Consider the following 15,777-nt stretch of genomic DNA (forward strand, 5'->3'; position numbering starts at 1 on the left):
ATCGTTCATAGAGCCAGTATGCTTAAACTTTGACCACAATGAGTCCCGAAACTGGTAAATTTGAATGAGGTCAGCTGTGATGCAATTCATATGTGCTCCTTTTACTCTCACCTTACACAGCGGGGCATGCAAATTCAAAACTTGTAGGAGTTCGGACTGAAAGAATTCAACTGCAGAGTCTAAATCTGGGATTAGGTTTAATCTGTGCCAGAGGAGGTTCTTGATGTCATTTAGAAATGATTGAAAATTAAATTTTTTGAAGGACCTGGTGATTTTAACCTTGGGAGAGGATATAGTAGCCTTTACTTTGCGCACGCAGTACACTAAGCAGTGGGCACTGAAACTGTTAGGTAGAACACTTGCCACCTGGATTCGGTCCGGAGAAGTGGAGAGAACCCAATCAAGCAGGGTGTGGTTATGGCTTTTAATGTTTATGCGAGTTAGGGAGGAGATTAATTGCGTTAGCTGCAAAGTCTTAAACAGCGAGCAATAACTATTGTTTTTAGGATTCAGCCAATCAATATTAAAATCTCCAAGGACCAACATTTACATTTTTCAGCTTTGAGCTACGGTTTCACTAAGGAGATGGGCTATGTCAGAAAGGGAATGCACACAGGAGCTAGGTGGGCGGTAGATTCCTGCAACAATTATTGATTTACTGCACGGGATCTCAATTGTGCCAGAAAGGAAATGGGCATCACCTTTTGGTTATATTGTAGCCCTGTGGGATAAAAGTTCCTTTGTTAGATTTGATTATTTTTTTTACTTTGTGTGATACTTATATAGGCCTAGATTTGGAGTTTTGTCGGTAACGAGCCGAAAATCTAACGCCCGTGTTTTTCTGGCCGCACCATAAAAATAACTCTGGTATTGAGAGTCCACAGAATGGCTGCGTTAGGCTCCAAAAAAGGAGCGTAGAGCATATTTAACGCAGCTTCAACTCTCGATACCAGAGTTGCTTACGGACGCGGCCAGCCTCAAAAACGTGCTCGTGCACGATTCCCCCATAGGAAACAATGGGGCTGTTTGAGCTGAAAAAAAACCTAACACCTGCAAAAAAGCCGCGTTCAGCTCCTAACGCAGCCCATTGTTTCCTATGGGGAAACACTTCCTACGTCTGCACCTAACACTCTAACATGTACCCCGAGTCTAAACACCCCTAACCTTACACTTATTAACCCCTATTCTGCTGCCCCCGCTATCGCTGACCCCTGCATATTATTATTAACCCCTAATCTGCCGCTCCGTAAACCGCCGCTACTTACATTATCCCTATGTACCCCGAATCTGCTGCCCTAACACCGCCGACCCCTATATTATATTTATTAACCCCTAATCTGCCCCCCTCAACGTCGCCTCCACCTGCCTACACTTATTAACCCCTAATCTGCCGAGCGGACCGCACCGCTATTATAATAAAGTTATTAACCCCTAATCCGACTCACTAACCCTATAATAAATAGTATTAACCCCTAATCTGCCCTCCCTAACATCGCCGACACCTAACTTCAATTATTAACCCCTAATCTGCCGACTGGAGCTCACCGCTATTCTAATAAATGGATTAACCCCTAAAGCTAAGTCTAACCCTAACACTAACACCCCCCTAACTTAAATATAATTTAAATCTAACGAAATTAATTAACTCTTATTAAATAAATTATTCCTATTTAAAGCTAAATACTTACCTGTAAAATAAATCCTAATATAGCTACAATATAAATTATATTTATATTATAGCTATTTTAGGATTTATATTTATTTTACAGGTAACTTTGTAATTATTTTAACCAGGTACAATAGCTATTAAATAGTTAAGAACTATTTAATAGCTAAAGTAGTTAAAATAATTACAAAATTACCTGTAAATTAAATCCTAACCTAAGTTACAATTAAACCTAACACTACACTATCAATAAATTAATTAAATAAAATACCTACAATTACCTGCAATTAACCTAACACTACACTATCAATAAATTAATTAAATACAATTCCTACAAATAAATACAATTAAATAAACTAGCTAAAGTACAAAAAATAAAAAAGAACTAAGTTACAAAAAATAAAAAAATATTTACAAACATAAGAAAAATATTACAACAATTTTAAACTAACTACACCTACTCTAAGCCCCCTAATAAAATAACAAAGCCCCCCAAAATAAAAAAATGCCCTACCCTATTCTAAAATAAAAAAAGTTCAAAGCTCTTTTACCTTACCAGCCCTGAACAGGGCCCTTTGCGGGGCATGCCCCAAGAAGTTCAGCTCTTTTGCCTGTAAAAAAAAACATACAATACCCAAGCCCCCCAACATTACAACCCACCACCCGCATACCCCTAATCTAACCCAAACCCCCCTTAAATAAACCTAACACTAAGCCCCTGAAGATCATCCTACCTTGTCTTCACCTCACCGGGTATCACACCGATCCGTCCTGGCTCCGATATCTTCATCCAACCCAAGCGGGGGCTAGACATCCACTGAAGAAGTCCAGAAGAGGGTCCAAAGTCTTCATCCTATCCGGGAAGAAGAGTAGATCCGGACCAGCAACCATCTTCTTCCAAGCGGCATCTTCTATCTTCATCCGATGAGGACCGGCTCCATCCTGAAGACCTCCACCGCGGACCCATCTTCATCCGTCGACGTCCAACTGAAGAATGATGGTTCCTTTAAGGGACGTCATCCAAGATGGCGTCCCTCGAATTCCGATTGGCTGATAGGATTCTATCAGCCAATCGGAATTAAGGTCGGAATATTCTGATTGGCTGATGGAATCAGCCAATCAGAATCAAGTTCAATCCGATTGGCTGATCCAATCAGCCAATCAGATTGAGATCGCATTCTATTGGCTGATCGGAACAGCCAATAGAATGCGAGCTCAATCTAATTGGCTGATTGGATCAGCCAATCAGATTGAACTTGATTCTGATTGGCTGATTCCATCAGCCAATCAGAATATTCCTACCTTAAATCCGATTGGCTGATAGAATCCTATCAGCCAATCGGAATTCGAGGGACGCCATCTTGGATGACGTCCCTTAAAGGAACCGTCATTCTTCAGTTGGACGTCGACGGATGAAGATGGGTCCGCGGTGGAGGTCTTCAGGATGGAGCCGGTCCTCATCGGATGAAGATAGAAGATGCCGCTTGGAAGAAGATGGTTGCTGGTCCGGATCTACTCTTCTTCCCGGATAGGATGAAGACTTTGGACCCTCTTCTGGACTTCTTCAGTGGATGTCTAGCCCCCGCTTGGGTTGGATGAAGATATCGGAGCCAGGACGGATCGGTGTGATACCCGGTGAGGTGAAGACAAGGTAGGATGATCTTCAGGGGCATAGTGTTAGGTTTATTTAAGGGGGGTTTGGGTTAGATTAGGGGTATGCGGGTGGTGGGTTGTAATGTTGGGGGGCTTGGGTATTGTATGTTTTTTTTTACAGGCAAAAGAGCTGAACTTCTTGGGGCATGCCCCGCAAAGGGCCCTGTTCAGGGCTGGTAAGGTAAAAGAGCTTTGAACTTTTTTATTTTAGAATAGGGTAGGGCATTTTTTTTATTTTGGGGGGCTTTGTTATTTTATTAGGGGGCTTAGAGTAGGTGTAATTAGTTTAAAATTGTTGTAATATTTTTCTTATGTTTGTAAATATTTTGTTATTTTTTGTAACTTAGTTCTTTTTTATTTTTTGTACTTTAGCTAGTTTATTTAATTGTATTTATTTGTAGGAATTGTATTTAATTAATTTATTGATAGTGTAGTGTTAGGTTAATTGTAGATAATTGTAGGTAGTTTATTTAATTAATTTATTGATAGTGTAGTGTTAGGTTTAATTGTAACTTAGGTTAGGATTTATTTTACAGGTAATTTTGTAATTATTTTAACTATTTTAGCTATTAAATAGTTCTTAACTATTTAATAGCTATTGTACCTGGTTAAAATAAATACAAAGTTGCCTGTAAAATAAATATTAATCCTAAAATAGCTACAATATAATTATAATTTATATTGTAGCTATATTAGGGTTTATTTTCCAGGTAAGTATTTAGCTTTAAATAGGAATAATTTATTTAATAAGAGTTAATTAATTTCGTTAGATTTAAATTATATTTAAGTTAGGGGGTGTTAGTGTTAGGGTTAGACTTAGCTTTAGGGGTTAATCCATTTATTAGAATAGCGGTGAGCTCCAGTCGGCAGATTAGGGGTTAATAATTGACGTTAGGTGTCGGCGATGTTAGGGAGGGCAGATTAGGGGTTAATACTATTTATTATAGGGTTAGTGAGTCGGATTAGGGGTTAATAACTTTATTATAATAGCGGTGCGGTCCGGTCGGCAGATTAGGGGTTAATAAGTGTAGGCAGGTGGAGGCGACGTTGAGGGGGGCCGATTAGGGGTTAATAAATATAATATAGGGGTCGGCGGTGTTAGGGGAAGCAGATTAGGGGTACATAAGGATAACGTAGGTAGCGGCGCTTTGCGATCGGCAGATTAGGGGTTAATAAGTGTAGGTAGGTGGAGGCGACATTGTGGGGGGCAGGTTAGGGGTTAATAAATATAATATAGGGGTCGGCGGTGTTAGGGGCAGCAGATTAGGGGTACATAAGTATAACGTAGGTGGTGGTCGGCAGATTAGGGGTTAAAAAAATTTAATCTAGTGTCGGCGATGTGGAGGGACCTCGGTTTAGGGGTACATTGGTAGTTTATGGGTGTTAGTGTACTTTAGAGTACAGTAGTTAAGAGCTTTATAAACCGGCGTTAGCCCAGAAAGCTCTTAACTACTGACTTTTTTCCTGCGGCTGGAGTTTTGTCATTAGAGGTCTAACGCTCACTTCAAACACGACTCTAAATACCGGAGTTAGAAAGATCCCATTGAAAAGATAGGATACGCAATTGACGTAAGGGGATCTGCGGTATGGAAAAGTCGCGGCTAAAAAGTGAGTGTTAGACCCTATTTTGAGTGACTCCAAATACCGGCGGTAGCCTAAAACCAGCGTTAGGAGCTTCTAACGCTGGTTTTCACGGCTACCGCCAAACTCCAAATCTAGGCCATAGAGCTTTATTTTCCTTTATATCACATTTATTCTGTTTTGCACTAAGCTGTGTAATATCACCTGCTGGTTGTGACATGTGTATTCATTTTAGTAAAGAGATTTACTGGTTTGAAAATGAGTAACCTATAATTAGTTATTAGTGAAAAAACATATAGAAGTAGGAAATAATCTATGAAGTTTACCAAAAAGTGGCCCCTCCAAGGCCATCCCAATGTATATGAAGAGACACTACTGAATTACTGTTTGAATTGGTAAAAAAAAAAAAAAACAAGATCAAACTGCAAATAAACAAAAAAAAAATTAAAATTAAAATAGTCAGGGAATATAGGCTTTTTAGAGAAATTTCCATATGGATTTTCACAGACCTTTACAGAAACAAAAAATATGTGGCCATAGCAAAACAACCAAGGCTGAGTCATTCAGTATTGATGATCACAGTTTAACATGTCTGAATGCAGGTTAAGGGATGTTAAAGGGACATTATACCCAGATGTTAAAGCACTTGTAAATTGTGATGAATAAAAACCTGACTACAAAATATAATTTGAACATCTCTATGTAAAGGGATTTTCATCAGCCAATCAGCCAATATATAAATGATTATATATGTGTATACATTTATACAGATCAGTGGTGTATTTAGGTTTTGTTCTGCCCTAGGCACTAAACTTCTGCTGCCAACCCCCCAAACTTTTGTATTCATGGATAGAATACCAATAGAACAATTTAATTAACCTTTTAACGCAGTTACAGCGTTCTATTCCGTCCTAACCGTGCCGGGCTTTAGCAACGTTAGGACGGAATAGAACATCTGAGCCGTTTGGCTGTCCTGAAGCCAATGGCGCTTAATGGATGGGATCGCGGTCTGGAGGACGTGCCTAGCTTCATAGGGACGCCACCCTGACCCAATCCCATCATTTAAATCTTGTGATCACGTGCACGATCGCAGGATTTCAATTTGCCTACATCGAAACGTTGTGTAGACAAGTTAACCCTGTCATTAAAGGGTTAATTTCATTAACCCAAAGTTTCTTGAAATAAACTATCCCACTTAGTAGTAATGTGATTAAATTGCAAAAACCCTTTGCTACAGACATCATGTTATTATTATCAATAATACTAATACTAATAAAACAACAACAACAATAATAATAATAATTACATGTATTTGCATTTTTTTTTCTCTGGGTAAAAAAAATTTTTTTTTGGTTCAGTCCCAGTAATAGGTCACATTAATCTGTCTGTCTTATTTTATTATGGAGTTCAGAATATGAATATTTGAAACCTACAAATGTACATAGAGTTGTTTTTAATAAGCATATTTGTTTGTTCTATTACTTGCACAATTGTTTAAGACAAAAAATGTGTGTAGTAGTTATTTTAAATGTGTACTGTTATTAGCAATTTAGCTTTATGTAGAGTGGATCATCCAATTGATTGAATGACAGATAGAAATAAATTAATAAAAATATATATCTTGTATTTGGAAATTTCCATATGGATTTTCACAGACCTTTACAGAAACAAAAAATATGTGGCCAGAGCAAAACAACCAAGGCTGCATCATTCAGTATTGAATTAGAGATATAAATAAATTAATAAAAATATATATCTTGTATTTGTAAAGTTAATACGAGGCTTCTGTGATGACAACATAACAGGATTCTGTGCAGTAGTATGTCATATAACTGTATTTTGCAGAGAGGTGTCCAGTGTTGCCAAATGCCGCCAACACAGCTTGGCAGGTCACTACCACACTCGAGGAGGCAAGTTATGTTGATGAGGTGGCTTACCACTTATAGGCACACGTGCTAATTCTGAACACGCATTTAGTGTCTCCAGGAAGTGATATATTGCCTAATTGAAACACAATAATAATACTTAATAATAAATAGTGACTGCACCACCAATAAGTCAAAAATGCTCCAGCACGGGATGGAGTCTGGCCCTAGACTCAATAATAATATAATTACAAAAAATCCCAGCCAAGGAGTCTTAGAAATAAATTTAAATTTAAATTTTTACAAATGCAAAATCATACAAAAGGAAGAGCACAAAAGATGAGAGCTTACTCATATCCACACATACCCCATCCACCAAACATATCCATACTCCCTCCAAGCAATCCTAAACATAAACTAAAGAATAATACTCAATTCTAGAGTAATAAATCTAAGCAAAATAACACCCGCTGGGCGTCCCCAGTGAGTGAAGACACACTCCACCTGGTGTCAAAAAGTGCCGCCACGAAAATTTGCTGCGCTAGGCACAGGCCTTGTTGGCCTAGGCCATAATATGCACCTAATACAGATATATATATAGGAATATCTATTTAAAAAATACTTAGAACATTATTTTACATGTTTTCAGCTACTTGACTGTAAAGGGCAGTGTTATTAGGAGTGTAACTGTACTTTTAAATTTATTTTTTATGTGTTTTGTCCAACTTTTTGGACTCGTGTAACAGTTAACCAGAGCTCTGAAGTCAAGCTTTCGCAATGCACTTTAAATTTAATTTTGCTCAAGCAAACATGTTTACTTTCAACTTATAATACATGCGCTACTTCCGACACTCGCAAAGAGCCTGGATAAAACCCTTATCGCTGGTGCACAAAAGTTAGTGCACCACTTGTAATCTAGCCCTAAGTATTTCTATTCATATTCACTGACCAGTCCACCATGTTAAAATTGGTACTGAACATAAAAAAACAATAACAAATAATGTTATCCATTTCTCACTTCATTGTAGGATTCTTAATCCCTTTAATAGATTTGAATACATGTATACAATTTCAAACTTTAATTTGATAAATTAGATATGATATTGGAATCTTTCCCAACACATTCAAGCATGCTATACTCACACCATTCCAAAAAGTCCTCACTTGGATCCCACCTCCCCTTCTAACTATTGGCTAATCTTCTTACCTCTCTTTACCTCTAAAGTGCTGGAAATAATTTTCTCTCAACTAATGCTTTACTTGATCCCCTCCAATCTAATTCCTGCCCTAACTTCTCAATAGAAACTGCTCTCACTAAAGTAACAAATTGTCTTCTATCAGCTAAAACAAAAGGCCACTACGTCTTACTTATTCTTTAGTATCTATCCACTGCCTTCAACACAGTTGACCATCTTCTTCTCTCTTTTCAAGACAGAGCTCTCTCCTGGTTCACTTCCCTTCTTAGACACCCCACACCTGACTTTTCTTGTACAGTAGGAGACGCTGTTCTCAACACCTCATCTTATGTTCACTGTCTTGGAATCACACTTGACTCTGAACTCACATTCATTCCACATTTACAAGCACTTGCTAAATCCTGTCGTGCACACCTATGCAACATTTCTAGAATCCGCCAGTTCCTTACCCAAGAAACTAAAAAAATACGAATCCACTCCCTCATTTTATCACATACTGATTATTGCAACTAACTGGTATTGCCTACCCAAATTCCACCTCTCCCCACTCCAATCTGTCATAAATGCTTCAACTAGACTCCTCAAACTAAGTTGCTGATCTATATCAGCTGACCCGCTCTGCCATTCCCTACACTGGCTCCCCTTACACTTTAGAATACAATTCAAAATATTAACCCTAACCTATAAAACACTAAACAACTTCACTCACAATTATATTTCCTTATCTCCAAATACTCCCCAACCCACCTTCTTCAGGTTAATCTGTGACCTACGTCTCTCCTCTCCTATTATTTCTTCTTCCCTCTCTCGCCTCCAAGACTTCTCATGTGTTGCTCCTCTCCTCTGGAACTCTCTACCTCACTCAATCAGACTGTCTCCAACCATGCATAGCTTCAGGCACTCTTAGAAAACTCACATATTTAAAGGTGCTGACAAACTCTTTGAAAACTGATTTTTATTCTTACCAAAATTAAAACATTACCTGGCTTGACTAGCTGCTGGAACTATAATCCATGTGACAAACTACCCCAAACCTTAAGTCTACATCCTCAACCTGTAGACAGTAAGCTCTTCAGAGAAGGGCCCTCTCCCTTCTGTTCCTACTTATTTTGTTTAATCTGTTATTTGTGTCTTACCATAAATCTTTGTCATTGTATAAAACCTAAACAGTTTATTGCATTCTTAACTGGACATTCTGATGACTGTACTTAATTTGAATTTAAGTTTAATATTTTTAAAAGTAAGATTTGAGCTACATTTTTTAACTTTTTTATTAAATAAAAAATGGTGGGGATTATTGGCATGTGAGCCATGTATATTCATAACAGCAACATTAAAAGAAACTTTGTGAATAACCAACAAACTGAGGATAAAATGTGTTTTCAATAGGTTCCAGGTATAAAATTAGAAAAGTCCTAAATGTGCTCTTAAACTCTTTTCTGGTGGGCTGTGTTGAATTGTCTTCATGCATAAAATATGGTTTGTTAACAAGCCACAAATGCCTTTAACAAGATTTGATAAATGGGTTATTAGGAGGTTTTAAAACAGACTGAAATTGGTTCAAATTTGAAAAACCAGTACAAGGCATTGAATTAGAATCCTGGGGGTTGAGTGGGTCACAGTGTTCTCATTCTTTAAGGCTTTATAGTGATGAGCAACTTATAGCCTATTGATTACAATCCAGCCAAGGTCTAGCTACAGTCTCAGGTGCTAATAGCTGAACTTCTTGCAGCTAGAGAAGTGCTAGAGACCAGCTAGAGAAGTGCACCCCTGATAAAAGACACATTTAGGCAACTGCCTCATTTGCATGATCAAAAAAATGACCCTAAACTACCAGAAAACAAGATCAGCTATGTTAGTATTAATAGACATAAGCATGATATAGTAACCATAAAATAATATCAATGAATTTTCTAAGTATATAAAGCTAAAGCAATGTCCTTATAATGATGGCTGAATTGCAAACCTAGGGCTCCATGTACTAAGCAGTGTAAGCTGCTCCGGAGCCCTTGCGGGGCTGCCTGCTTGCCCCAATGTAAGAAGCAACGGTCATTAGACCGCTGCTTCTTACACTCTACGCCACCTCTGAGACAAGGAGAAATCACCGGTGATTGACAGTCACTTCTCTCACGCGAGAAGGGGTGGGCATTACACGTTCACTTGAGCGTGTATTGATACATACGGGCAGCGGATCCTGTTCGTCTGCTGCCTGTATGTAGCAAAGGCGAGCGGACAACTTCTCGAGTTGAGAAGCTTGTCCGCTTGCCTTTTAGTAAATGGGGAATAATATTAAATCATACATAGTATAATGAGTAACAGCAAATTAGCATGACAGAAAGCAGAAGAGATTTAATTTATCCCATAAAAGAGAGATTTTCAGGATGGCAGGAGCAGTACAGAGGTAAACTAAATAAATTAAGTAGGTAGATAAAAAAGCACAGAGGTAGATTATTGTGGGGTTATCTTATCTACCTATATTCCTCTTACAGCTCTCTTTCACCTAGATTATGAGTTTTGCGTTCGTGTTTTAACGCTGAAGTATAGCTGTACCGCAAGCCTTTTAGCCTGTAACGCAACGTCAATCCCGCACTCAAAAAAATTACGTTTTTTTGTGTGGGATTTCCATAGCGCTGCTATTACACATTTTGCAGTGAGGCTAAAAAGCTTGCATAACACCCTATACCGACACGATCAGTTTCGCAATCTGAGAGAGTAGTTATGAGTTTTACGCAACAAAACTGTAACATAAAACTCATAACTAAACTGTTACAAAGTACACTAACACCCATAAACTACCTATTAACTCCTAAACTGAGGCCCTCCCACATCGCAAACACTATATTAAAGTTATTAACCCCTAATCTGCCACTCCCGACATCGTCGCCACTAATAAAATTTATTAACCCCTATTCCGCCACTCCCCAACATCGTCGCCACTATACTAAAGTTATTAACCCCAAATTCCCCTGCACCCCAATATCGCACACAATATAATAAAGTTATTAACCCCTAAACCGATGGCCTCCCACATCACTACCACTAAATAAACCTATTAACCCCTAAACCACCAGCCCCCCACATAGCCAAAGAATAAATTAAACTATTAACCCCTAAACCTAACAACCCCCTAACTTTAAATTAAAATTACAAGATCCCTATCTTAAAATAAATAAAAACTTACCTGTGAAATTAAAAAAAAATAATTTAAACTATAAATTAAACTAACATTAATATTATACTATAATTATAATAACTATCAACTAAATAAATTAATTTACAAATTAAAAAAACCTAACACTACAAAAAAAATAATAATTTATAATTACAAAAAAACATAATTTATGTAAGAACTTACCTGATAAATTCATTTCTTTCATATTGGCAAGAGTCCATGAGCTAGTGACGTATGGGATATACAATCCTACCAGGAGGGGCAAAGTTTCCCAAATCTCAAAATGCCTATAAATACACCCCTCACCACACCCACAATTCAGTTTAAAGAATAGCCAAGAAGTGGGGTGATAAAGAAAGGAGTAAAAATAATCAACAAAAGAATTTGGAAATAATTGTGCTTTATACAAAAAAATCATAACCACCATAAAAAAGTGTGGGCCTCATGGACTCTTGCCAATATGAAAGAAATGAATTTATCAGGTAATTTCTTACATAAATTATGTTTTCTTTCATGTAATTGGCAAGAGTCCATGAGCTAGTGATATATGGGATAGCTATACCCAAGATGTGGAACTCCACGCAAGAGTCACTAGAGAGGGAGGGACAAAATAAAAACAGCAATTTCGCTGAAAAAAATAAATCCACAACCCAAATATAAGTTTATTCTCAAAAAAGAAAAAGAAAAACTTAAATCATAAGCAGAAGAATCAAACTGAAACAGCTGCCCGAAGAACTTTCCTACCAAAAACTGCTTCCGAAGAAGCAAACACATCAAAATGGTAGAATTTAGTAAATGTATGCAAAGAAGACCAAGATGCTGCTTTGCAAATCTGATCAACCGTAGCTTCATTCTTAAAAGCCCAAGAAGTGGAAACTGGTCTAGTAGAATGAGCTGGAATTCTTTGAGGCAGGGTTTTACCCGACTCCAAATAAGCTTGTTGAATCAAAAGCTTTAACCACAATGCCAAAGAAATGGCAGAAGCCTTCTGACCTTTCCTGGAAACAGAAAAGAAAACGAATAGACTAGAAGTCTTCCTGAAATCTTTAGTGGCTTCAACATAATATTTCAGAGCTCTCACCACATCCAAAGAATGTAAAGATCTCTCCAAAGAATTCTTAGGATTAGGACACAAAGAAGGGACAACAATTTCTCTATTAATGTTGTTAGAATTCACAACCTTAGGTAAGAATTTATATGAAGTCCACAAAACTGCCTTATCCTGATGAAAAATCAGAAAAGGAGATTCATAAGAGAGAGCGGATAATTCAGAAACTCTTCTAGTAGAAGAGATGGCCAAAAGTTTAATGTCCAAAGTATGCATAGGCTCAAATGGAGGAGCCTGCAAAGCCTTCAAAACCAAATTAAGACTACAAGGAGGAGAGATTGATTTAATGACAGGCTTGATACGAACCAAAGCCTGTACAAAACAATGAATATCAGGAAGTTTAGCAATTTTCCTGTGGAATAAAACAGAAAGAACAGAGATTTATCCTTTCAAGGAACTTGCAGACAAACCTTTATCCAAACCATCTTGAAGAAACTGTAAAATTCTAGGAATCCTAAAAGAATGCCAGGAGAATTTATGAGAAGAACACCATGAAATATAAGTCTTCCAAACTCGATAATAAATCTTTCTAGAAACAGATTTACGAGCCTGCAACATAGTATAAATTACTGAGTCAGAGAAACCTCTATGACTAAGTACTAAGAGTTCAATTTCCATACCTTCAAATTTAATTATTTGAGATCCTGATGGAAAAACGGACCTTGAGATAGAAGGTCTGGCCTTAATGGAAGTGGCCAAGGTTGGCAACTGGACATCTGAACAAGATCCGCATACCAAAACCAGTGTGGCCATGCTGGAGCCACCAGCAGCACAAACAATTGCTCCATGATGATTTTGGAGATCACTCTTAGAAGAAGAGGCAGGAAAACATAAGCAGGTTGATAACACCAAGGAAGTGTCAACGCATCCACTGCTTCCGCCTGAGGATCCCTGGACCTGGACAGGTACCTGGGAAGTTTCTTGTTTAGATGAGAAGCCATCAGATCTATTTCTGGAAGCCCCCACATCTGAACAATTTGAGAAAACACATCTGGGTGAAGAGACCATTCTCCCGGATGTAAAGTCTGATGACTGAGATAATCCACTTCCCAATTGTCTATAACTGGGATATGAACCGCAGAAATTAGACAGGAGCTGGATTCTGCCCAAACAAGTATCCGAGATACTTCTTTCATAGGTGCTGTTTCTAGGCCAAAAGGAAGAGCAACAAATTGGTAATGCTTGTCTAGAAAAGAGAATCTCAGGAACTGATAGTGATCTGGATGAATCGGAATATGAAGATATGCATCCTGTAAGTCTATTGTGGACATATAATGCCCTTGCTGAACAAAAGGCAGAATAGTCCTTATAGTCAGGATTTTGAAAGTTGGTAATCTTACATATCGATTCAAAATCTTTAGATCCAAAACTGGTCTGAATAAATTTTCTTTCTTTGGGACAATGAATAGATTTGAAAAAAAACCCAGGCCCTATTCCTGAAAGGGAACTGGCATGATTACTACTGATAACTCCAGATCTGAAACACACTTCAGGAAAGCCTGAGCCTTTACTGGGTTCGCTGGAATGCGTGAGAGAAAAAATCTTCTCACAGGTGGTCTTACTCTGAATCCTATTCTGTACCCCTGAGAGACAATACTCTGAATCCAAGGATTTTGGACCAAACTGATCCAAACATCTTTGAAGAATTTTAATCTGCCCCCTACCAGCTGAGCTGGAATGAGGGCCGCACCTTCATGCAGACTTGGAGGCTGGCTTTGATTTCTTAAAAGGCTTGGATTTATTCCAATTTGAGGAAGGCTTCCAATTGGAAACAGATTCCTTTGGGGGCGGATTAGATTTCTGTTCCTTATTATGTCGAAAGGAACGAAAATGGTTAGAAGCTTTAGATTTTACCTTTAGGTTTTTTATCCTGAGGCAAAAAAACTCCCTTCCCCCCAGAGACAGTTGAAATTATTGAATCCAACTGAGAACCAAATAATTTATTACCTTGAAAAGAAAGAGAAAGCAATCTGGATTTAGAAGTCATATCAGCATTCCAAGATTTGAGTCACAAAGCTCTTCTAGCTAAAATATCTAAAGACATACATCTAACATCAATTTTGATGATATCAAATATGGCATCACAAATGAAATTATTAGCATGTTGAATCAACTTAACAATGCTAGACAAATCAAGATCTGATACTTGTTGCGCTAAAGTTTCCAACCAAAAAGTTGAAGCAGCTGCAACATCAGCCAAAGAAATTGCAGGTCTAAGAAGATGACCTGAATATAAATAAGCCTTCCTTAGATAAGATTCAAGTTTCCTATCTAAAGGATCTTTAAAAGAAGTACTATCTTCCGTAGGAATAGTAGTACGTTTAGCAAGAGTGGAGATAGCCCCATCAACTTTGAGATATCTTGCAAATGTAAGAGAAAAAAACAACATATAAAGCAAAATTATCAATTTCCTTATATGGCAGTTTCAGGAATGGGAAAAAATGCAAACAGTATAGCCCTTTGACATAGAAAAAGGCAAGAGGCAAATAAAAATGGGGTCTTAAATAATGAAAATATTTAGCACCAAGTACGACGCACAACAAACAGAAAAATATTTTTTAGCGCCAAAAACGTCACACTCGCGTCACAGATGACGCAACCTTGTGAAGGACTCAGCGTCAACTAAGATGCTGGAAATGACAAATTTGCGTCAATGAACGTAACTTTGCGTCCTCGCAGGCCTAATTCTGCCCGCAAATTTAAAAGACAATCAATTTGAAAATGAGACTATACTCCAGGTAAGAAAAACATTTTCATAAAAAAGCATTTCCCAGATATGAAACTGACAGTCTGCAAAAGGAAATATACTGAAAACCTGAATCATGGCAAATATAAGTACAATACATATATTTAGAACTTTATATAAATACATAAAGTGCCAAACCATAGCTGAGAGTGTCTTAAGTAATGAAAACATACTTACCAAAAGACACCCATCCACATATAGCAGATAGCCAAACCAGTGCGAAACGGTTATCAGTAGAGGTAATGGAATATGAGAGTATATCATCGATCTGAAAAGGGAGGTAGGAGATGAATCTCTACGACCGATAACAGAGAACCTATTAAATAGATCCCCGTGAGGAAAACCATTGCATTCAATAGGTGATACTCCCTTCACATCCCTCAGACATTCACTGTACTCTGAGAGGAATTGGGCTTCAAAAAATGCTGAGAAGCGCATATCAACATAGAAATCTTAGCACAAAATTACTTCACCACCTCCATAGTTTGTAAAACTGAATTGTGGGTGTGGTGAGGGGTGTATTTATAGGCATTTTGAGGTTTGGGAAACTTTGCCCCTCCTGGTAGGATTGTATATCCCATACGTCACTAGCTCATGGACTCTTATCAATTACATGAAAGAAATAAAAAATACTAAATTACAAAAATTTAAAAAATACTAAAGTACAAAAAATAACAAACACTAAATTACGAAAAATAACAAACAAAATTATCCAAAATAAAAACAATTACATCTAATAGCCCTATCAAAATAACCCCCCCCCCAAAAAAAAAACAATAAACTACCAATA

Source organism: Bombina bombina, chromosome 6 (assembly GCF_027579735.1).
Source record: "Bombina bombina isolate aBomBom1 chromosome 6, aBomBom1.pri, whole genome shotgun sequence".
Lineage (NCBI taxonomy): Eukaryota > Metazoa > Chordata > Amphibia > Anura > Bombinatoridae > Bombina > Bombina bombina.